This window comes from Homarus americanus, unplaced genomic scaffold, assembly GCF_018991925.1.
Source record: "Homarus americanus isolate GMGI-L3 unplaced genomic scaffold, GMGI_Hamer_2.0 scaffold37448, whole genome shotgun sequence".
In the NCBI taxonomy this organism is placed as follows: Eukaryota; Metazoa; Arthropoda; class Malacostraca; order Decapoda; family Nephropidae; genus Homarus; species Homarus americanus.
The window spans coordinates 669,336-693,324 of NW_024716097.1; positions in this window are offsets into that span (position 1 = coordinate 669,336).

The following is a 23,989-nucleotide window of genomic DNA, read 5'->3' on the forward strand; positions in this document are numbered from 1 at the left end:
TAAATAATGTTGCAAAAAGTTGGGTGGGTGAAGCAGCTCCCGGTATAATGGTGGCCCAGACTCCTCCGTTACCACTGTTAACTCCATTAGAGAACCCACTTTTATTAGACGTCTTGGAGCCAATAAAATATACATAGTCACACGCTCAGACATGCACACATACGTACAGACATATACAAAGGCATACAAGGGCACATACACACGTCTGCAGGCACACATTGGTACAAAAACTAGTACAGACAGGTACACACACAGTCATAATGAACCGCTGGAGTGAACCTTGTGAGTCCTCTGGTTCAGTTTTGATTTTCAACCCATAGATGGAGCTTCTTACAACGCCAGGTAAACAACACGGCGCCTAGTATAGTTATCGGGAGTTCCCAACAGGTGGAGCTGATCACGCCTGGCGACTTTATACACAAATAACTAATGTAAATCAAGACTAGATTATAATAAAACAGTAAAAAAAAACGCATTGCTATAAGACTATTACTGTAGAATAAAAATAATTGGTTACTATACTTCCTTGTCGTGAATTATTATGTTGGGTCACTGTTTGGAATTACATATCGATGGCAGCTTTTCTTTACACGTCAGACCTGTCATTAATGTTATGCTGTAATATATCAACATTTTATCGCATATTACATCATTAACATTAAGTGAGCACAACTTACGAACTAGTAATTAAGAAAGAGGTATTATGACGTCTTATTATCTACTGACGTTAAGCTTCAACAGGACACAGTGTAGGGGCCTCACCATTACCCCAACACTGTCGGCCTGGAGGATAATGCTGATTTTCATCCAGGATTTACTGTATAATTATCAGCCCTTTCATTTCCTACAGCTGTGTGCAAACTATCAACGCTTTGGCACACACACACACACACACACACACACACACACGCATGGCTAGAACACTTGAATAAAACAGGTAAACAAATCAATAAACAACAGGATACTTTATAAAGGCAAGGGCAGGTTGGCACACACATACACACGAATATTAATACATACACTTGCCAATACAATATATACACACATGCATACATTATCTAACAAGAAGACTGTGAGAGAGAGAGAGAGTATCAACCACAATAAAATGACCGCCTCAGAGAACGCAGGAGACTGGTGTAGGATCCCTCTCGCACGTCCTCCTCACCGCCATCAGGAGTCGTGACAGTGAGCGGCTCCTCAACACCCGTGTCAAGTCCTTCTGGTGACAACAAACACACGGAGGTCTGGCTGACAACACTTCCCTCCTCCACCACCGTCTAGATCAGAGGTGGTGGTGGTGGGTGCTGGTGTGTGGTGGGTGCTGGTGGGTACTGGTGGGTTCTGGAGGATAGTGGGTGCTGGTAGGTGCTGGTGGGAACTGGTAGTAGGTGTTGGTGTGTGTGTTGGGGAGTACTGAGGCCGTGTTGTGGATCTGTTTTGTTTATCGTTACACAAGGAGAGTTAAAGGCGGGAGTAAGCTGAAGGAAACTCACAGTAATGTTGTTGTTTGTTGTGTAAATGTGACGTTGGTTATGTTATGTGTTAGCGAATATTATAGCTGTGGAAATAATAAGATAAAGTCCATTTACAGTGATAAAAGAATATGGTGTATGGTGCAGGTATAGTGTCTGTGGTGTTTTAGCAAGTTTGTTATGGCTGTGAAAATTACGTTTAGCGCCGACTCGTTCAGGATTATCTAAAACAAGATGAGGTTTGTTTATATAGAGCGAACCAATGAGAGTGTGTTTTGGTTGTTAAATTATACCCCCAAAAGAAGCAGACGGTTCATAGGATAATGATGTTGGCTTATTATCATTTACGATCACTTGTCACGACCCATCAAACAAACTATAAAAAAAAAAAAAAAATGGGGTGGCAAACCTTTAGAGAAATAATTCACTATATAAGTACATGTTTACCACACACACCCACACACACACTTGACCATACAACCAGTAGACACGCACCGCCTCCTACAAACGTGAGGCAGTAAATAATTCAGCATAATTTACTCGTATAATAAAGTAATTCTAGACAGAAATGGAGCTAATTTGTGATACTTAATGAGGGTACGTGTTGGAGGGAGAGGGGAGGGGTGTTGGAGGGAGAGGGGAGGGGTGTTGGAGGGAGAGGGGAGGGGTATTGGAGGGAGAGGGATATAGGGAGGTATGGTGGAGGGTGAGGTGAGAAAGGGGAAGGGAAATGGAGGTACTGAAGAGAGAGAGAGAGAGAGAGGCGCCCAACAGTAACTCTCTCTCAGGTCGTCACTGGGGAACCATCATCACTCACCCACAGCCACACACCTTGAGTTAAAAAGAGTTGCGTCTCCCACAGGTAAATACAACTCCTCTACCATACAGTCCCCCCTGGCACACTCCCACCTTCGCCTCCCCTTTGATGTAACATACTGAATAAACTCCAATAAGCAATGAAGTTATAATGCATGATCCTCGCTACCTTGATTATCATTGGCTGAATAATTGTATAACATTAATTGTGAAGGTTAGTTGTTTTGGCTGGGGTCGAGATGGCCAGTGAGTGAATATTTTTTATTCTAGATGATTTGATTACCTGTGGCCAATCTCCAGGTACCGAAGGGAACAAGATGGCAAAGGTAATAAAAATAACAGGGGCACATAGACAGACAGACGGGTAGACAGGACAGAAAAATAGGTAGAAATGTACACACAGATAGACAGACGGATGGGTAGACAGGAGAGACAGACAGATAGAAAGGTAAACAGACAGACACGTAGACGGACAGAGAGGTAGACAATCGGAGAAAATTAGACACAGCCATATAGACGGGTACACGAAAGGACAGACAGGGAGAAAGGTAGACACAGACAGGTAAAAAGGCACATACGACAGACAGACAGACAGGTAGAAAGGCACAGAAGACATACAGACAGATAGACAGGTGTACTCAGCGAGAAATCAGTAAAACAAGACAGGACACACGGATGTATAGAGTCAACAAGGGGAGGAGCTGTTATTATTGACGCTGTGAGCTGACGAGTGACACCATAACATAACCGAATGCTAATCACATTTTACCGAACTAATGTCATTTACAAACAGTTCGCTATTGAATTCAGTCAAAATTAATGTCAATGAAACCTTTATGGAGGAAATGTGTATAATATGGAATACGCATTTTTTTTTTAAACCATTAGCAAAAGCTGCATGTTAATTCTTTTTTTACATAGGGGGGAAGTATCATTTAGACCTGGCAATAAAAACACACATATTGGTTTTATTGGTGATAGCGTAAGTTACCATATTATACCACTCATTTTTTTTATACAATATCCTATTTAAAAATATAGTATTTTTTTTCGATTGTGATACTTTATAACATAACACGAGAAAAAACTTACGAAACAATTGAATGGTTTACCAGTTCTTTCTACTCTAACTTTATGATGGAATTGTGTTTTGCCGATTTATTCGTATCTAAAATCTACAACTTGTCACTGCTAAAATAATACCTTGGTGAGAATAACCTGTAAGGGATATTTTTTAGGATAAACAGTTAATACTAACCTAATCATCCCTGAATTATGATAGCAAATAATACTCCTTCTCTCTTTCACCTTTACGTAACCCTAAAATATACTCTTTAGTTGTTTCACCTTTATGTAACCCTAAAATATACTCCTTAGTTGTTTCACCTTTACGTAACCCTAAAATACTATTGTTTTCTCTTAATTTTTACCCTATTCTTACTACTCGTCCTTCCTGGCCCATGAGAAAAGTGTGACCACCTTTTAAAACTTCACACCACAACATTACATGGAGAGGTGTTAACAATTAAGGTGAAATGAAGACAGGTAATGAAAGATGAAAGTGGCAATAACCTTAAAAATTGCTGAATCTAAAACACACAAGGTGACTATCACCTAACCTAACCTGAAACACACTAGGTGACTATAAACTAACCGAGTGAGGCACCTAAAACACACTTGGTGCCAATAAAACCAACCAACTGAACCACCTAAAACACACTAGGTGCCAACACAACCATCCAACTGAAGCACCTTAAACACACTAGGTGCCAACACAACCAACCAACTGAAGCACCTTAAACACACTAGGTGCCAACACAACCAACCAACTGAAGCACCTAAAACACACTAGGTGCCAATAAAACCAACCAACTGAACCACCTAAAACACACTAGGTGCCAACACAACCAACCAACTGAACCACCTAAAACACACTAGGTGCCAAATAAACAAACAACTGAAACATGTAAAACCGGAGGAAAATAACACACAATTATTTTACCTGACACTGATATCCAACATTGAAGTCTTGATCTTAAGTAATAATGTAGGCTTTAAAAAATGGCTACCTTCTGTGTTTACTCTCCATGTTTACACGATTGTTTACTGTTTATCACAAGTTAACGATCCAAGTGACGGATAAACAAACAAGTGGACATGAAGATAGACATTATGACGGACAGGTGCACAGGTATTTGGTGAATTTAGAAACGATTCTGTGGACTCTTTCCCCTTAACCAAGCAAGCAATCTCACACCTTCATTTACCTACACCTTGTCTTCCCCACCCACAACTCTCACACTAACCCCAACAACCTCTCACTACTACATAACTTCCTCACACTGACCCCCCACCCACAACCTCTCACTACCCCCCCACCCCACAATCTCTCCACACTACCTCCCCACCCACAAGGGTGTGTGTGTGAAGGGAGTTAGTGTGTGTGATGAGGGTTAGGCTGATATGTGGGGAGGTGTGGGGGATGGGGAGGTTAGAGTATTAATATTAATGAGGGGGATTAGGTGTGTGTGGGGGGTTAAATTTGTGTGTGGGGGTTGGGGTGTGTAGGATTTAGGTGTGTGTGTGGGGGTTGGGGTATGTGTGTGTGTGTGGGGGGGGTGGGTGTCTGTGTGGGGTTAGGTGGAGTTAGGTGTGGGTGGTTGGGGAGTGGGTGTGTGGTGAGGGTTAGCAGGGTTAGGTGTGTGTGTGGGCCAAGGTTGGGGCTGTGTGTGTGTGTGGTGTGGGGGGTTGGGTGTGTGTGTGTGGGGGGTTAGGTGTGTGTGTGGGGGGTAGGTGTGTGTGTGTGGGGGGTTGTGTGTGTGTGGGGGTTAGGTGTGTGTGTGGGGGTTGGTGTGTGTGTGTGGGGGTTAGGTGTGTGTGTGTGGGGGTTAGGTGTGTGTGTGTGGGGGGTTGGTGTGTGTGTGTGTGGTGTGGGGTTGGGGTGTGTGTGTGTGTGGGGGGTTAGGGGGTTAGGTGTGTGTGTGGGGGGGGTTAGAGTGTGTGTGTGTGGGGGTTAGGTGTGTGTGTGGGGGGTTAGGTGTGTGTGTGTGGGGGTTAGGTGTGTGTGTGTGTGGGTTAGGTGTGTGTGTGTGGGGGTTAGGTGTGTGGGGGGACCCACTCAGGTTGCAGCTTGGTAGCCTGGCTAGCGTAATATAAACTTTGTTTTATCTCCTGGGAAATTTATTATTCTTCCAAGGGTCAATTTTGTTTGTGATACTTAAAGGGGATGCGAACACGGGAACGTGTGTGTGTGTGTGCGTGTGTGTGTGTGTGTGTGTGTGTGTGTGTGTGTGTGTGTGTGTGTGTGTGTGTGTAAATTCAGGCAAACTCTTGTAACCAAACACCACGATTGTAAAATATAACATCGATCTGTGAACAAAAATAAACGTCCCGATTTTATATTTACGCACACACACACACACCTACACACACCTGCACACACACACCTACACACCTACACACACCCACCAAGGGAAGCAGTACTTGGACGGGCTGTGGGCATTGCCTCAGATTATCCACGCACGCTGAACACTCCATGCATAATGTAGGAGGGTAAAAATTGTAAAATGTAAAGAAGTGAATTATACGAGCGGTTGGTGGCTCGCTGCTCCTGCATATTCTGAACCTTAATGAAAACGATAATGTTTTACTGATGTAGAGTGGCGGTAATCCATTCCGTTTTTTTGACCCTTCGTTTATCCCTACGCGGAGAAGAGCAATTTTGACATTAATGCTCATTACTGTGAGAAATTAGGACGTTTGTTTACAGGGTAGTTCACTATTTTTTCTTCTTTTCCTTTATAGGTAGAGTTCAGGTGTCTGTGTCGATCAGGCAATGGGAATGGTGATCTGGGGATTTTACATGGAATTTAGGGATATATTGCCCTTGAGGTACTGTAAGGCTTTAACAAGTTCATTAATTCTATTTTGGGGGAGGAGGAGGAGGAGGGGGAGGAGGAAAGAAGGGTGGAGGATGAAGGGGAGGAAGGGAAGACGAAGTGAGGGAGGAGGAGAGGAGTAGTAATTCGAAGTGAAGAGAAAGGGTGTACAGTGAGGAGAGGAGGAGAGGAAGGAAGGAAGAGGGGGAAAAGGAGGAATGTGGTGGGGAAATTTCCTATGAATTCATGCATTAAATGTTTTTGGCGAGAGGAATTGAGGTATTTATTTATAATTTTCTTTGGGCCTTTCTTCAGCATTTAACTGATGGACGAACAAAAGTAATGAGTTGGCTTTCAAGCATCTGGGAATTTTTTTCATATGGAATTCAGATATTAAACCTTATTATTAAAAAGAAAAATTAATGTGTATTCTTATCATGGAATTTTACTTTAGAATTTAAGTATCTACCTGATGAACGGATAGTGTGATTGACTTTACAGGACATAACAAAGAAGGAGAATAACAATAACACAGAATTACCGCCCCCAAGTGGAATCGAATCACACACACACACACACACACACACGTATAAGAAGCCACACTACCAAAGACTATAATACTATTCTATATTTTATGCAGTAATACAATAATTAAATCTGGTACTTATAATGAATAAATACCTATATGTCCATTAGTGCTTCGATAATGTGGGGGAATAAATTAATAATTAATGAGTGATGAACGAGAGGTTATTAAGGAGTCAGGGCAATAAATAGAGAATCAGACACTTTTTTCAGGTTTTGAGTAAAATTCTGGGATTGATAATAAAAAAATATAATTAATATTTTTTTTTATTGCCTCGTGACCTACATGGAAAATATTTTAATTAATACTTATGAATCACAGGGAATTAATAGGTTTTTTGGGTAAATTGTAAAAAAATTAATTAAATAAATGTAGTGGATTGATGTTGCTTGATGTTGCAAGTTTGTAGGAAAAGATATAGCATTGGGTATTACGACTAGTGCTTGACGTAAACACTCACTCACTCTCAACAATTAAATAAATATCCTCAACTCTGACCTTATGACTTGAAAACATCCCCGCCTCCAGAGCACTTGCCAGATCAACAGTTGCAAGAATATATTACCATTATGATTGATAGTTATGCCGTTGGAAGAAAGAGAAAACAAACAGAGAACGGGAACGTAACAGACGACTTTAGTTCTGTTGTGCTGTTGAATGAATGAATGATCGTGTTGCTGAGTCGACGATTGATAGCGAGTCTGCAAGTTACAAGACGACAGTTGCATGAATATATTGCTGTCTTAACTTAAACTCACAGCTGGTGAATTAAACACAAACAGAGAGACAAAGGGAAAGCATGGGATGTAGGTTGTTAGCGTCGTTAGCGTTGAATGAATGATCGCTTTAGGTCACTGGATAATGGATAGTGAATCCCAACTGGCTCATACGTCAGATTAAATGGGATTCTGAACCATCGAGCCCCCATACATCACGAGACGCTAAATGGTCGACCATCTGGCATTCCTCATTCGAAACTTTGAAACACTGGTTCGAATCAGGGCTTCATTTGGCTCCCGATTCGAATCACTGTTTATTTAAGTTAAGTATATAAAGGTCTTGAAACACTGTCATTCAACAACTAGGAATCGAAACACTAGTCATCCATCAAGAAATCCACAATATAACTAATGGATTACCTCCCACCACGACTCGAAACACAAAGCAGTAGAAGCAGCAGCAGCAGCAGCAGGGAATCGAACCAGTGAGCAGGTGAGTCGTCGTTCTCCTGGGCTGGACTATCGACCTCAGGAGCCAGTGCGGTCGAGGTAGTAATAACCTAGGCTGCTGTGACGTGTCCATTAATCTGACGAGCATAATTATAGTGCTTGTTGCAGCTAACCCGGGAAGACCTATCGTGTATTGATCCCGTCCTTGCTTTCATGTTGGTCAAGACGCAGTGTAATTTCTCTTTCATGTGATGTTATTTTCAGAGCATAAACCACAGAGTGATTTTTTTTTTATATATAGAATGATGGTGATTGATTGTCTTTTGTGTATTTATGGATTAAAGGCTGGGATTTTCTTGCGTGTAATAAGGATTGATTTTATGCTGTTTAAGTGTGGGTGTTGTTTCAGGTCACGATGGATACAACCTACACGCACACACACACACACACACACATGCACGCACACACGCAAGCACACGCACACACACGCACTCTTCAACAGGCCAATACATCATAGCTCCCCCTTTGGCCTTGATTGTTGATTATTGCATCACTCCTGTTTCGCTTCTTCTACAATACTTCTTTATTACTTTCCGATAATTTGGAGGAAAATCTTTATCGGCGGCGGGAAGGAAAAGGAAGGACGTACTCGCTGTAAATCTCTTTCCTCCTGGGGACAAGTTTTAATATATCGCCCAAGTACGACGTTCCTCCCACATATTGTGTTTTGTTTTGTGTGTGTGTGTGTGTGTGTGTGTGTGTGTGTGTGTGTGTGTGTTTAATGGGAAGAGAATAGTTATGCTTTTATAAGAATGAACATACACCCACACACACACTCACACTTCCTTCACCACACACACACACACACACACACACACACACACACACACACACACACAGATAAAAGCCCCTGAGACATCATCTTCAGATAACACACATAGGGGATTATCTTTCTTATCTTAACTGTTAATGATATTCATCCCAGGAGGAACACATTAGACCAAAATAAGGTGAGATAAGATAACTACCTCCTTATCACCCCTCCCTCCGCCCCATAGTTTTATTAACTTACTACACTCCCCAGCAGGTATAAAACTGTACACGGAGACGATATTTAGTGTGTGTGTGTGTGTGTGTGTGTGTGTGTGTGTGTGTGTGTGTGTGTGTTTAAGATATAATCATAATACTGCCAAACAAAATCCCAGCATTGCAAATTCGTATAAATTTAGTTGTTCAATATTTGCAAAGGAGCGAAAAAAATAAGAGATCTTTTACTCACGCGTATAAAATAAATATGTACAAGTATTTACGAAGACTCCATTTTCTTTACCGGCAGCAGCAGCAGCAGCGGTGAGGGTAAACTGCTGTAACTTTTAACTTTCTTAAATACGACCAGTTCTACAGCCTCCTCTCTTGCTAAGGAATTAGAACTAACACAGATTTACAGTGTGTAGCCAAGAGCTCTTAGTGGTTAAGCCCCAGACTGGTAGTGAGTAGCCTGACATAAACTGTGGCTAGCCCAGGATTAATTGTGGATATACAGAGATGGTAGGTAGTAATGGATAGCCAGGTTATCCCAGGACTGATAGTGGGTAGCCCCGTAGTGGACAGCCTCACCTTAAAAAAATAAGTAAATCGAACCCTCCTACATAGCCGCATCCCCCACCAAGGCAGGTACAGAATAGTTAGCCCAGAAGTCTTAGTGTAGTAATGTAGTTCAAGGCTATCTAAGAACAGCGTTACAGAAAGGATAGCCCTCACCTCCACCATAACCCAAGGCTATCTAAGACTACTACTAGTACAAGATAGCCCCCACCTCCAAGGTAGTCCCAAGGCTATTCACGTGAAGCAAGGTACGAAGTGAAGGCAGAGCAAGAGTCAAAACATGAACACTCGTCTCCTAACACACTCGCCTCCTAACACACTCGCCTCCTAACACACTCGTCTCCTAACACACTCGTCTCCTAACACACTCGCCTCGTAACACACTCGCCTCCTAACACACTCGTCTCCTAACACACTCGTCTCCTAACACACTCACCTCCTAACACACTCGTCTCCTAACACACTCACCTCCTAACACACTCGTCTCCTAACACACTCGTCTCCTCCCTCACCGTCACTCTTCTTAGCAAGTTTCAGCGTTTTAACTCCTCAAGACGAGCAGCCACGAGTTTCTTTTCCGCTAAATTTAATGTTTCTCCCGGCGGGTCAACACACTGGTATTTACCCCTTCCTCTTCCCCCTTCCCATCCTCCTGTCCCTTCATTTCACTCAACTCCTTTAATTTCCTCTCATATCCCCCCCTTCCCCTTTCACTCATTCCCTTTCTCTCCATGTCCCCTTATTTTCCCTTTCCCATACACCCTTTCTGTTTTTCCCCTTACCCATTCCCCATTTTTATCCTTTCCACATTATCCACTTTTCCTTCCCCCTTTTGTCTCCACATCGACCCAAAGCCTTGCATGTCAGTCAAAAATTACAATTGTAATAAAAAATAAATTAAAATAAACAAGAATACTGCAAAAACAGAATATTAAAAGAACAAACAAACACAAAATAGTAAAGAAAACAAAAACATAAAACAAGAAAAAAATTACAAATCACAACATTCAAGAAACAAAAAATAAATAAAATCAGATCCAATAATAACTCGCCTTCTTCTCCAAGTAATTATTCCACATATAATTTATGAGTCTCTTTGTTCCTCGTCATCACAGTGTACCGTAAAGGGGCAGGACCTGGTGACCTTCTGACCCCTACTGAATTAAGATTAGAATAGGTCAGGTTAGGTTAGGTTAGGTTAGGTTAGGTTACAACACAGGGGCGTTAGCTAACAGAGGAGTGTGATGACTCATGGGTGTTTTTGAAGCCTCTATGGCCAGTCCCGTAAAATATATATAAGAGGAACTAAGAATAGGACATAGCTGCGTTAGTGAGGTCATAAGGCTGGTGGTATATAAGGCTGGAAAAAGTCCCTCAGATCATCAGTGAGGAAAGAGATTGGGTTGAGTAATATAGCTAAAAGCAGCTCCAGTAAGAGTAATCACTAGTGCCTGCAGTTAACCCCATCCACCTTAACACAATGAACGCTTCGCCGGATGAACGATCGTCAGCCTCTGTGGCCCACATCATGGAACAACCCCAACACGAGCTATCATCACTGCCTGGGTGAGTCATCACTTCTTAAAGACAAACTAATGCAAACTAAACCAGACGATATTTTTAGCCTATCAAATACCTTTACTTAACAAACCCCTCGAGTACAATGACACACTTGTACTCTAGGGGTTAAGGCATCGTACTCAAGAGGTTTAGGGATAGTACTCAAGGGGTTACTATTATGCTTCAACAACGAGTCTTATAATCTACCTTTAAACCCTGACACCTTAATAAGAATACACGTTAACACAACAAGACGTCAAGTGTATAAGCCCCTTGAACACCTCGCAGTCAGGTCAGGTGTCAGTGAGCAAACTTTGTGGCGCCGAAACTAACTGTGTGCTCAGGTAGTGTAGCTGTAGGGTGGTCGCGGGATCAAGACCTACAACATACATTCTTTCTCATTTTCATTCACTATCAGTCATTCTTTCTCTCACACTCAGACATTTTCCTTAAAACGTGTAATTACGAATAGATGTTTATAGTGTTATTATATTCCTATTTCCCCTAAACTACTGTAAATGATAGTTAACGCTCATTAAGTCATTATACACATCCCCCTAAAACACAATAATTACACGTTGGTTTCCCTCACTTTAATTTTCCCCCTAAAACACCACAAACACAAGTTGGTTTCCCTCACTTTAATTTTCCCCCTAAAACATCACAAACACAAGTTAAATGTTATATGTACTGTTTACACTTCTCTCCCCTAACACACAGTAAATACCAATTAAACACTATATTATCCTGTACAACTAGTCATGTTTTTTCCCCTATTTATCTTGTGTTTTTTCCCTCCACAACAGAATAAAGGTTTACTCAAGAGCTGACGTTTTGCGGGCTTCACTATGTAACCCTCCTTTGATATGTAAATCACATTGTATATTTTGAGGTAAATAAATTCCCACTGCGACTTTGATACAATGTGGTAACACTGTATATCCACGTCACGGTGTGTTGCCGAGGAAACAGTGTGTTCTGGCCTATACATTATTATAGACATTGCGGTGTGTTGCAGGGGAAATTAGTGTTGCGTTGCCGGTAAAATGCTATACAAACAATGTACATAGACGGTATAAACAATGGTAAACACTGAGACAATTCGATAAAGGATAACCTGTCCCCCCCCCAAAAAAAAAAAATATATATATGTTTATTTCCATTCGAATCCGTTTCTCCTGTTCACCTGAGAAGAAGTATTTTAGTGAATCGGGGAGAGAAGAGAGACCGTCCCACCGTGTACCCAAGGCTCTCGGACACACACACACACACACACACACACACACACACACACACACACACACACATAAATAACTACACAAATAAAACCAATTAAGAAACAACGGGATAACCTATCAAAGGAGATAATAAAAACCAATAAATGGACACAGGAGGAAATTGAAAACAAACGTAAGTAAAATAAAAGATCGTCGATAAATAAATAGAGCGAGTAAATATACAATTGAATAAGCAAAGCAAAGCCGTTAAGTAAACATACAGCAGGGTGAGATATAGGGAGGGAGGAAGTAGGTGGGGAGAGTAGGTGGGAGGGAGGAGAGTAGGTGGGAGGAGAAGTGGGTGGGAGGGAGAGTAGGTGGGAGGGAGGTAGGTGGGAGGAGGGAGGGGGAGTAAGGAGGGAGGAAGGTAGGCAGGAATAGTAAGGTAGGTGGGAAAATAGGTAAGTGGGAGGGAGGAAGGATGGGTAGGCAGGCAAGAGTGAGGGAGTAAAGGGAGGGAAGGTTGGCAGGAGTGACGTAGGGTAAGTGGGAGGGAGGCTAGGTAGATAGAAGGAAGTTAGGATGGGAGGGAGGGAGGGAGGGAGGGAGGGAGGGAGGGAGGGGCAGTAGGCAGACCCTGGCTAATATCCCTAATCGATACTCACGCTAAAAGGCCACAGATGACCCTCCCTCACTCCTACCCTCACTCCCCTCCTCCTACTCCCCTTCTTCTCCAACTCCTCCCCACTTCTGCCTTCTTCCCCTCACCTCTCTCCCTTTTCCTCCTCGTCACTCCGTCCTTCCCTCCCTCCGTCGTTGGATTAATACCTGTCAATGTGAGAATGGCAGCTTTCCTCCCTCCCTCCCTCCATGGAGTGGTATAAAAAGGTTGATGTCTCCCTCTTCCTAGTTCCATCCCTTTCCCTCCATCACTTTCCCTGCACTACTTTCCCTCCCTCCCTCCCTTTTCCTCCATTACTCTCTCCTTCCCTCTCTCCCAAAGGTGGCAGGAGAGGGTTGATACCACCATTCTGAGGGAAGCAGCTGACCCTCTCTCCCTCCCTCCCTGGGGTGGCAGGACTGGGTTAATACCTGCCGCTGTGAGGATGGCACGCCGCCGACGTCAGCTTACGTCGTCCGGGGAGGGGGAGGATGAGGGTAAGGGGGAGGGGGTGGAAAGGAGAGTGCAGGAGGGTGAGGGAAGGCGAGAGAGGGTACAGGAGGGTGAGGGAGGCCACTGAGGGATTATAGCCAAAGCGTCAGGGATTATTGTGGCCGGGGGCGTCAACCTGCTGCCTGCTGTTGTCTGCTTGTTTGCTTGTCTTCTGCTTGTCTGCATGCCAGCCTTTCTGCTGTTGGCAATCTGTCTGTTGTTGTTCTACTTATCCTCTGCTGTTTGTCTGCTGTCTTCTCTACCCACGCCTTCCTCCCCTCCTTCATCTAACCTTATCTTTGCCGTCTCTTTACCTCCCTGCTCTTAGTCACCTGAGTGCCCAGGTGTTTCCAAGGTGTGGATGATGCACCTCACACCTTATAGTGGGGCTAAGGGTGTGAGGAGAGCTGGGAAGAGACGAGTAGGGCTGAGGAGAGTTGAGAAAGGCTGAGGAGAGTTGATGAGAGTTGAGGAGAGCTGGGGAGGGATGAGGAGAGCTGGGGGGGGGGCTGAGAAGGGCTGAGGAGAGTTGAGGAGGGCTGAGGAGAGTTGATGAGAGTCGAGGAGAGCTGGGGAGAGTTGATGAGAGTTGAGGAGAGCTGGGGAGGTGAGGAGAGCTGGGGAGGGATGATAAGGGCTGAGAGGAGATGAGAGCTGGGGAGAGATGAGACGTATACTGAACTCTTAAAACATTTCTTCCTGTTTCACCTTCACCTCATCTTCCTATTCTACTTACCTAACCTAACCTAACCTAACCTAACCATTAAGGTGTCAGAAAATGGCTGGAATATATCGGGAAATGCGATATATCTTTTGTTAAGTCAGGACGGCAAGGATACATTTTCTTTAGTATTTTATTTCCAACACATTTCATCGACCTCAGATACGTTTCAAGAGGCGGAAAATAACATATGATGGCGATTTTTTGGGGCTAGTGAGGGCCCCCCCATCATAAAGGATGGCCCTGACCCCCCAAGTAACTCCCTGAAGTATATGATAACGGAAAGGAATGATAAGACTGTAATCAATGGTGGAATTAGGTGAGAAGACAACTGATGAGGGTGAGGTTTAAGTGAAGGCTGGAGGCTGGGGGGGAGGGGGACCATGTGGGTGTTAGGTTGATGTTGTAGACGGAATGAACTATAGGAGGGGAGAGAGGGGAAGCATCCGTGAGCCAGGCTATGAAAGCTTTGAGTAAAACGGCTATCAATCAACGAGATGGCTATGGACTCGATGCTGCTATTTTAAAGTACAAGATGGAGCACCGCCACGCCACATGTACTCACAGCTCAATTCCAGGCTTGAGTTGTCATTGCGTAGTATGAGGACGTGATTGGTTGGGAGTTATTTCCTTCTTCTGGAGAGGAAAATCTGGCGTCCTGGGAATGGTCGTGGTGTGGGAGGGCCAGCTATGAGAGGCCAGAAGAAACCTCAATTCTTATGGATGAGGATTGGCTTAGCTGACTACCAGACACTCAGAGAGGAGGAACATTGGTTGCAGGGGACGCGGGAGAAGATTGTGTCGTTTTGGGATTGAAAAGGAGACAGAAAGAGAGAGAATTACGAGGTTTTGGGAACTCTAAGTCCAGATGGAAACCTTCATAGTTGAGTGAGGAGTCGGTGTATCTATCTGCAGCAAGTGACTGGGACCAAATAAACTGACTAACATACACACTAGACAGGGGAGTGAACAGGGGTGTCTCAAACTAAGGGGTAGATGGGAGAGTGGTTGTTGCTGAGAGGATGGTCATTGGTGAATAGCAGCAACAGGGTGTGTGTGTGTGTGTCTGAACGTGCACCGTCAACACATAGAGAGATTGAGCGCCCAGCGAGATACCTATTCACTCGGGAGATCGAGGATGGGACGGGTTAATACGACATATCGGCAGCTTGGCTCGACGGCCTTTGTGTCAGACCATAATCAAAGGCTTTTGTAATGTCAACTCTCGTCCCAGTGATTTGAGAGCGGACGGCCACAGGTAAGAAGCCACGTTGATGATTAATGATATCAGTTTAAGAGGAAGATTCGTGATAAGGGAGAAACTGTTTGTGGTTTAAGTTCTCTATAATAACCTTAGAGAATAAGAACGTGAGAGATATAGAGACAAAATAGAATCAATCATTCAAAAAGAAAAAGGATTAGGACAGAAACAAGGGAGAGTAGCAGAGGAGAACTTCACTACTCGTAAACTCGTAAGGTCACACTACTACTACTACTACTACTACTACTACAGGAACATCGTCACCCCCACTAGCCTGGTGGCGTCAAGTGTCAAAAGGATTCTGGCACGCGTTTGTAGCAGAGAACATAATTCGTGGTATTGGTGGCGGCAGGAAACCTAAGAGGAGATTTTTACCCGTGTCATCAAGCGCCGCGGTGGATGTAAACAGAGTGAGGAATGAGACCTACGTGCTTTTAGGTTCACGAATGGAGGAATTGATTATAAACGAAATATCAGGGAGACAGTTTTATCCTTGAACGAAAGAACATGACGAAGAAAATGATGATGATGATGATGATGATGATGATGATTAATAATAAACTATATCCCAAAAATTTCGCTGATAAATTATTGAACCATATAAGTGCCAATATTTATCAACCAAGAGAAGATTAATTAAATAAATGAAAAAAAGCTAAAAGAATGCAAAAGTGTTTACACGTCGAACATTCAAAACAATGATATACCTAAGCTGTTACTAAGATGGTCTCAAGCCTTCAATACTTGTACTGACTGAATTTTCTCTCCCATCACTTTCCCACTTCATCACATTCTTCCCTTCTAGCTATTTCCTACATACCTATTCCAACACCTTGTCTTTTCCTTTCCATTTCTTTCCTATAGGCCCATTCCATCATTACCACCTTCTCCTCCTCTTCCTTTCAAATTTTCTTCCCATAACGTATCTTTCCCTTACACCCATTCCATCACCACCTCCTTTTCTTTCCTCTTTCCCTCGCATATACCTATTCCATCACCTCTTCCTTTCCCATCTCTTCTCATTATACCATCACTAAAATCATCCTTCTCATCCTTCCCTCCCACACCCCTATTCCACCACTACCTCCCCCCACTCCCCTTCCATCTCCCTCCCATACACCCATCCCATGTACCACCATCCCGGGACAGTAATTGCCTCGGGCTCCCGTACTCTGGTCTTACCGTGTCGACCTGTGGAGTTAGTCTATATTTCCGTATTAAAATAGCTTGTTGAGGCAGCGACCCGGAGGACATGTTGGGTGTTGTTCTCTTAGGCTACGAGAGAGAGAGAAACGCAATGATAACGATAGAGAGAAAAACCAATGAGGAAGATACAGAAAGATCAATGAGAAAGAGAGAGGGAGATAGAGCAATGAGAAAGAAGGAACAATAAAAAATAGAGAAAGAGAGAGATAGAGATTAACGAGAAAAACAAAGTAAAACAAAGATAAAATAAACAAAATAAAATAATCATAACAACAAAAACAATTACCCCCCCCTCTCTCACCTCCCTCCCCCCTCTCTCCTCTCCCTCCTTCCCCCACTCCCTACCTCCCCCTACTCCTTCCCTCTTCTCCTCCCTACCTCTCTCCCCACTCCCCTATTCATCTTTAAGACAACTGGGTCGTATAATAAAACAGACTGACAATATCACCCCGGCAGCTACAGCAAAGGGATACTCAGTATCTCCCAAGTCTCCTTCTATCTCCCCAACTCTCCTTCTATCTCCCAAATTCTCCCTTCTATCTCCCCAACTCTCCTATCTCTAACTCTCCCTTCTATCTCCCCAACTCTCCCTTCTATCTCCCCAACTCTCCCTTCTATCTCCCCAACTCTCCCTTCTATCTCCCCCAACTCTCCTTCTATCTCCCCCAAACTCTCCCTCCCCTTACACCGCAAAGTGGGAGATGGAAAAATGGTCTTTCAAATATGCGTAAAAATGTACCATTCCCACTATCACCCTTCCCACTATCACCATTCCCACTATCACCATTCTCCCTATCACCATTCCCACTATCACCATTCCCACTATCACCATTCTCCATATCACCATTCCCATATCACCATTCCCACTCTTCTTCCTTCACTATCACCATTCCCACTATTACCATTCTCGCTATCACCCTTCCCACTATCGCCATTCCCACTATCACCATTCTCCCTATCACCATTCCCACTATCACCATTCCCACTATCACCCTTCCCACTATCACCATTCCCACTATCACCATTCCCTCTATCACCATTCCCTCTACAGATCTGATTAGGTGTCTACTTCACCGCAAGACACAGGTAGATGGGCGTGACAGCCAGAACTAAAGAAGCGACTCGCCCAATCGGGTTTGTTAACGCTACGACACACATCAGCCTCCTCCTGTAACATCCTGGGAAACACAAACAATTTAATACCCTTATAAATGTTAGGTGATGTTATCTCTTATTACCCACAAGAGGTTGGGTTGGGTTGGGTTGGGTTGGGTCTACATTACCCCACAAGACGTTAGGTGATGTCTGTAAAGCTAAGTACCGGCCAATAGACTCGAACCAGTGACTATTCGTTCAGAAGGTGAGTGCTTTATCCATTAGGCCTCTACATCCCCCAATTCCCCTTAAAGTTCACTAAAAAATAGGAAATTCTCAGAAGAAAAAAAATCAAGAAAATTAATAATCCTAAACGAAAATGAAAACTTTATCCATTAATCATAATTCTCTAAGGTCGTTTCTTCACGCGTCGCTCCTCTTAATAAATAACAAGGAAATGCCTCAAACATTAACGCCAGCTGCTAAGTTGGCAGTCAACTCCTGGCAGCTACACGACGGTTAAGTGGTGGTTAAAAATGAATAACTGTCTCAAATTATGTCATGAACCTTCCGTCAGTAGGTAAGATGTGTTAAGTGTGTTACCTTTTAAAAGCCCAAAAAGTTTGACTCATAAAAAGTAATAAATTTAAATTACTGATATTTACTTTATTTTGAACTAATTTACAAAAAAAAAAAATCCTTAACATAATACAAATTATATATGAATAGATCAATCGTAACCTAACCTAACCTAACCTATCCTATCCTATCCTATCCTATCCTATCCTAACCTAACATAACCCAGGCTCACTTAACCTCGCCCAACCCAGCTTAACCGAACGATATGATAACTTATCCCCCCTGAATAAGACGACTTAGCTCCCCTGAGTACATAAGTCATCGTACTTAACCACACACACACACACACACACAGCACCACTACGACACTCGACTCCACACCAATCAACCTCAATATCACTCTACTCTTCAGAAAAGTTAAACTCCCCTCCCCTCCCTTGTAAACCGCATCATGTGTTGTATATTAAAACAATCACTAACATACACGGGGGTTTAAAATGACCAAATAGAAGTTAAGTTACGAGGAAGTTAACATTACTGGCCTTTCATACGACACTCGGCGTTACTGGGTCGACCTGCTTGCTGTCGCCTTGTAATATTTGCACAACATTATAGTCAAAAATATGTTCGATAATATCTTCCCCAAGTGTCAATATGCAGTGGAGAATGTTGGGAGGGAGGGGAGAAAGGAGGAGGGAGGGAGGTGAGAGGAGAAAGGAAGAAGGGAGGGAGGGAGGGAGGGAAAAGAAGGGAAGGAAGGGAGGAGGGAAGAGGGTGGGACATATGGAAATAAAAAGGGAGGGAAGTGAGGGAAGTAGGGAGAAGTTGGGGAAGGGAATGGAAGGGAACAGAGAAAGAAAGGAAGGAAGGAAGGAAGGAAGGAAGGAACAACGCCCTTTCCTCCCAAAACAACAGCTGGTAGCATGCAGTATACTATCAAGTCTCATAAAACAAAACATGAAATACCTTAAGAAACAGATTATTACTTAGAATATTAAAACCAAAGGAAGTGTTAGTAATGATGAACGATAATAAGACCCACAAACCGAACTAATTACAAGACAAATCAAACTAATATATTACTGACTTGTTTTTCATTTTTCTTGGGTCATTTTCTTTATGTATCGACTATACTATAACAGGTCATCAGTATCAAGCTTTTAACCCTTCTATATCACCTACCAATCACAGAGCTGTGTTCCCTGGTGTACAAATATTGACCCACTTCTCTTTGCCTCTCGTCTAGATCACTGTTGACCCAGCCAGCGTCCTCCTGACCCAGCCATCTTAGGTCAGACGGAAGTACAAATCAGGTTCAGGACGTGTTTTATTTTTTCATGTCCTTTTACTGTACGGAAGATCAGGTAAAAATCGAATACAGACTACACTCGGATTCGAATTGTTTAAATATTTGTAAGCTGCGTTTCGAAGCGTTATGGATTCATAAGCTCGAGTTCAAGACAACCTGGGTCAATAAATTATTGTTCGAAACGTCCAGGGTTCATAAATTCTGGTTTGAATCGTCCAGGGTTCATGAACTGTTTCGAAATAACCTGAGTCGATAAGCCCTGGCTGAAACATCCAGGTTCGAAACATAACGGGTGAAGCATGCTAGACCAATTACGTCCAAACATCAAAAGGCTAAAACATCCAAGGACTCTCTCTCTCTCTCTCTCTCTCTCTCTCTCTCTCTCTCTCTGCTCGACGGTCAGAGTTAGTGGATCAAAACCCCATCGGCCATTTTTATTTCCATCTGGTGGCGATATTGAAGGTATTGCTATATCCAATTAGAGGCGAAGAAAAATATAAATAACAGAAGAGAAGAGAAGAATTGGGAAAGGAAGGGAAGAGAGAAAGACAAAAGGTAAACCTATATACTTCACTTACCTGAGGTGAGGTAAGGTTAGGTTAGGTAAAGTAAAGTATAGTTGGGTTTGCTTTAGTGAGGTTAAATTAAATGAAGTTAGTATATAGGTTAGATTAGTTTAGATTAGATAAGATAAGGTCAGGTTACATTACGATAGGTGAAGTCAAGTTAGGTTATGCTATATTCGGTTTATATTAGGTTAAGTTTGGTTCAATAAGGTGAGATTAAATCAGCTTAGTCTTGCATCTCCAGTTCAGGACAAATAGATTAAGGGGTAGGAATCCCCTGGTCCTCCCCGTTGCCTCAGGAACCTTCACACCACCACACAGCTCCCCCTCCACTACCCACTCTCCTTCACAACGTTTTCAGGAGACTGGAAAAAAAAGGCATCGAGCTATCAAGTGAGACACACACTATGCACCCCCACTCACTATCCTTCCCATTCATTATGCCTCCCCATTCACTATGCCTCCCCATTCACTATGCCTCCCCATTCACTATGCACCCCCATTATCTATGCCTTCCCATTCATTATGCCTCCCCATTCGTTATGCCTCCCCATTCACTATGCCTCCCCATTCACTATGCCTCCCCATTCACTATGCCTCCCCATTCACTATGCCTCCCCATTCACTATACACCCCCATTCACTATGCCTTCCCATTCATTATGCCTCCCCGTTCACTATGCCTCCCCATTCACTATGTACACCAAGCACTATGGACACCTGCTCTATGCACTCAATTCATTATGTGGCCCCATGTACAATGCACCCATTACATTAAACACGTCATGCCCTAGACACGTCATGCCCTAGACACCTCATGCCCTAGACACGTCATGCCCTAGACGTCATGCCATAGACACGTCATGCCCTAGACACGTCATGCCCTAGACACCTCATGCCCTAGACACGTCATGCCCTAGACACCTCATGCCCTAGACACCTCATGCCCTAGACACGTCATGCCCTAAACACCTCATGCACTATTCACCTCATACCCCACACTATACAATCCATCCATCCCCTCATCCACCCCACACACTCCATCCACCCGCACTCTATCACCCCACCCCATCCACCCACGCACTTCATCCACCCACACACTTCATCACCCGCACTCCATCCACCCCTGCCTCCATCCACCCCACACTGCACGCACCCACGCACTCCTCGTTAGACTGTACTAATGGGGGTAATGCACCAGAGGAAGGGGAGAAAAACGTCGTCAGCGAATCTACAAAAAATTAGTGATTGAAATACTCGACATTTAGGAGGGAGGGGTGTACTGTGTGTGTGTACTATGTGTGTGTGTGTGTGTGTGTGTGTGTGTGTGTGTGTGTGTGTGTTTCTTACCCCCTCCTTCCTCTACCATCCTTCCCATTTCCTTCCTTCTTCTACCCTCCTTTCTCCCACCCTGCCTTCCCTATCTTACTCTCCATTTCCCCTCCCATTCTTCCCTTACCCTGCCTTCCCCTACCCTACCTCCCCCACCTACACCCCAAAACCGGTCCGATAAAGCCCCCACCCCCATCAACCCCACCCCCCTCCACAGGTCATTGTATACAGAACAACATCAGCATTTTATATATATGAAATCGCCTCAGGTCAGTGACTCGTCCGGCCCGCGATTAAACAGAATCCACGCGTTTGGGGGCATTTGTGTACGCTGATTGGTTCTTCTTCGACATGATTCCAGATCTCTCTCATTCTTCCGGATCTCCCTCACTTTTTCGGATCTCCCTCACTTTTCCGGATCTCCCTCACTTTTTCCGGATCTCCCTCACTTTTTCCGGATCTCCCTCACTTTTCCGGATCTCCCTCACTTTTTCCGGATCTCCCTCACTTTTCCGGATCTCCCTCACTTTTCCGGATCTCCCTCACTTTTCCGGATCTCCCTCACTTTTCCGGATCTCCCTCACTTTTCCGGATCTCCCTAATCCTTCCATATCTTTCTCACTTTTCCAAATATCTTTCACACTGCAATTTCCCTCGTTCTCTCTCTCTTTCTTTTCTTCACTTCCTTTTTGACTCGATAATGAAAGTATGTTTAGAAGAGGAGGAGAAGAGGAGAGACTCATCAATGTTTGGAAGAAGAAAAGGCAGAAGAAAAAGAATACACAAGAGGGGAGAGGAGGGACTAATTGAAGTCTTGTGGGCGAAGGAGAAGAAAAGAGAAGAGAGGGGAGGAGAAGAAAGGGAAGGAGAAGAGAGGGGAGAAGGAGAAGAAGAGAGGGGAGAAGAGAGGGAAGGAGAAGAGAGGGGAGAAGAAGGAGGAGAAAAAAGAAAAGGGGGAGGAGAAGAAGGAGGAGAAAAAAGAAGAGGGGGAGGAGAAGAGAGGGGAGACGCCGATACTTCCACTCATTATTCACTCTGACGTCAAGACCAGAGACACGACACCGATATTCAAGTCTACAATACAATATTCCGTTGCTTATCCGGTGGCGACTCGAGCTAATGGACAAATACTAATTATAGATGAGAGGATACTGATGCAGTGTAGATATTCAGGTGTTAAAGGTGGGAGGATGAGGAAGTTAGGCAGAGGCTGACATCTATACAGTGAAACTCTCCATCCAACGGAATATATGTCGAGGAAATTCCGTTATATCGAGGTTCCATTTGATGTGAAAACCCTCCATCTAACGGATAATATGAAGAGAGAAGTCCGCTATATGGAGGTTTCACTGTAAAGAGATTCTAATAGAGTCTCCAGACAAATGCGATGACTGATAGAGACGGTTTTGGGAGTGTGGGAGTGTGTGGGGGGGTGGTCGCCAACCCTTAGACGTGAGTTTGGCGCCATAATTGATTAATGGAGCAGCGAGTCTTTTTCTACGATAGGTAATTAGGAACTCAGACCCATCACATTAATAGGCCGCCTGCCACACCCATTACATTAATAGGCTGCCTGCCACACCCATCACATTAATAGGCCGCCTGCCACACCCATTACAGTAATAGGCTGCCTGCCACACCATTACATTAATAGCCGCCTGCCACACCCCTCACATTAATAGGCCGCCACACCCACCACATTAATAAGCCGCCACCCCTCACATTAATAGGCCGCCACATTAATAGCCGCCACACCCATCACATTAATAGGCCGCCACACCCATCACATTAATAGCCGCCACACACATCACATTAATAGGCCGCCACACCCATCACATTAATAGGCCGCCACACCCATCACATTATAGGCCGCCACACCCATCACATTAATAGGGGTGAGATGGGGTTGGATGGGGTGGGTTGGGGGGGGGGTTGGGTGGGGGTTGGGGTGGGATGTAGGGGTGGGAGTTGGGGGTGGGGTTGGGCGGTAGGGGTGGGGTACAAAGGACTCGAGCTTCAAGGTGAGGAAGTTGAATATGATGACGTGAAAAATACACCAAGGAATATGAAGTGAGGTGAAGAAGGTGCAGTAGATCAATTGACTAACAGAAATTGAGGGAAATCAGGAGGAGGAGAAGGAGGGGGGGGGAGGAAAAGGAGGGGGAGGAGGGGGAGAGGGACAGGAGGAGGAGGACGAGGTGTTTCCATGGAATATGTATGAGGGCGTGCAAATGAGGAGAGGAAAGGAGAGAGGTTACCATAAACTAGAGTATATTTAAGAACCTGTAAATGATAGGATGGCACCATAGGCTATAATATGTGGCCATGGGAATGATAACATACCATAGAGTCTACCATTGCATAAATTAAGTTGCGAAACGAGGGTAAACTTATCAGAGAATTAAGTGCATTATGCAAGTGTCAGAAATACAATACAGTAAAAACTCACTAATTACTGTTCGTCT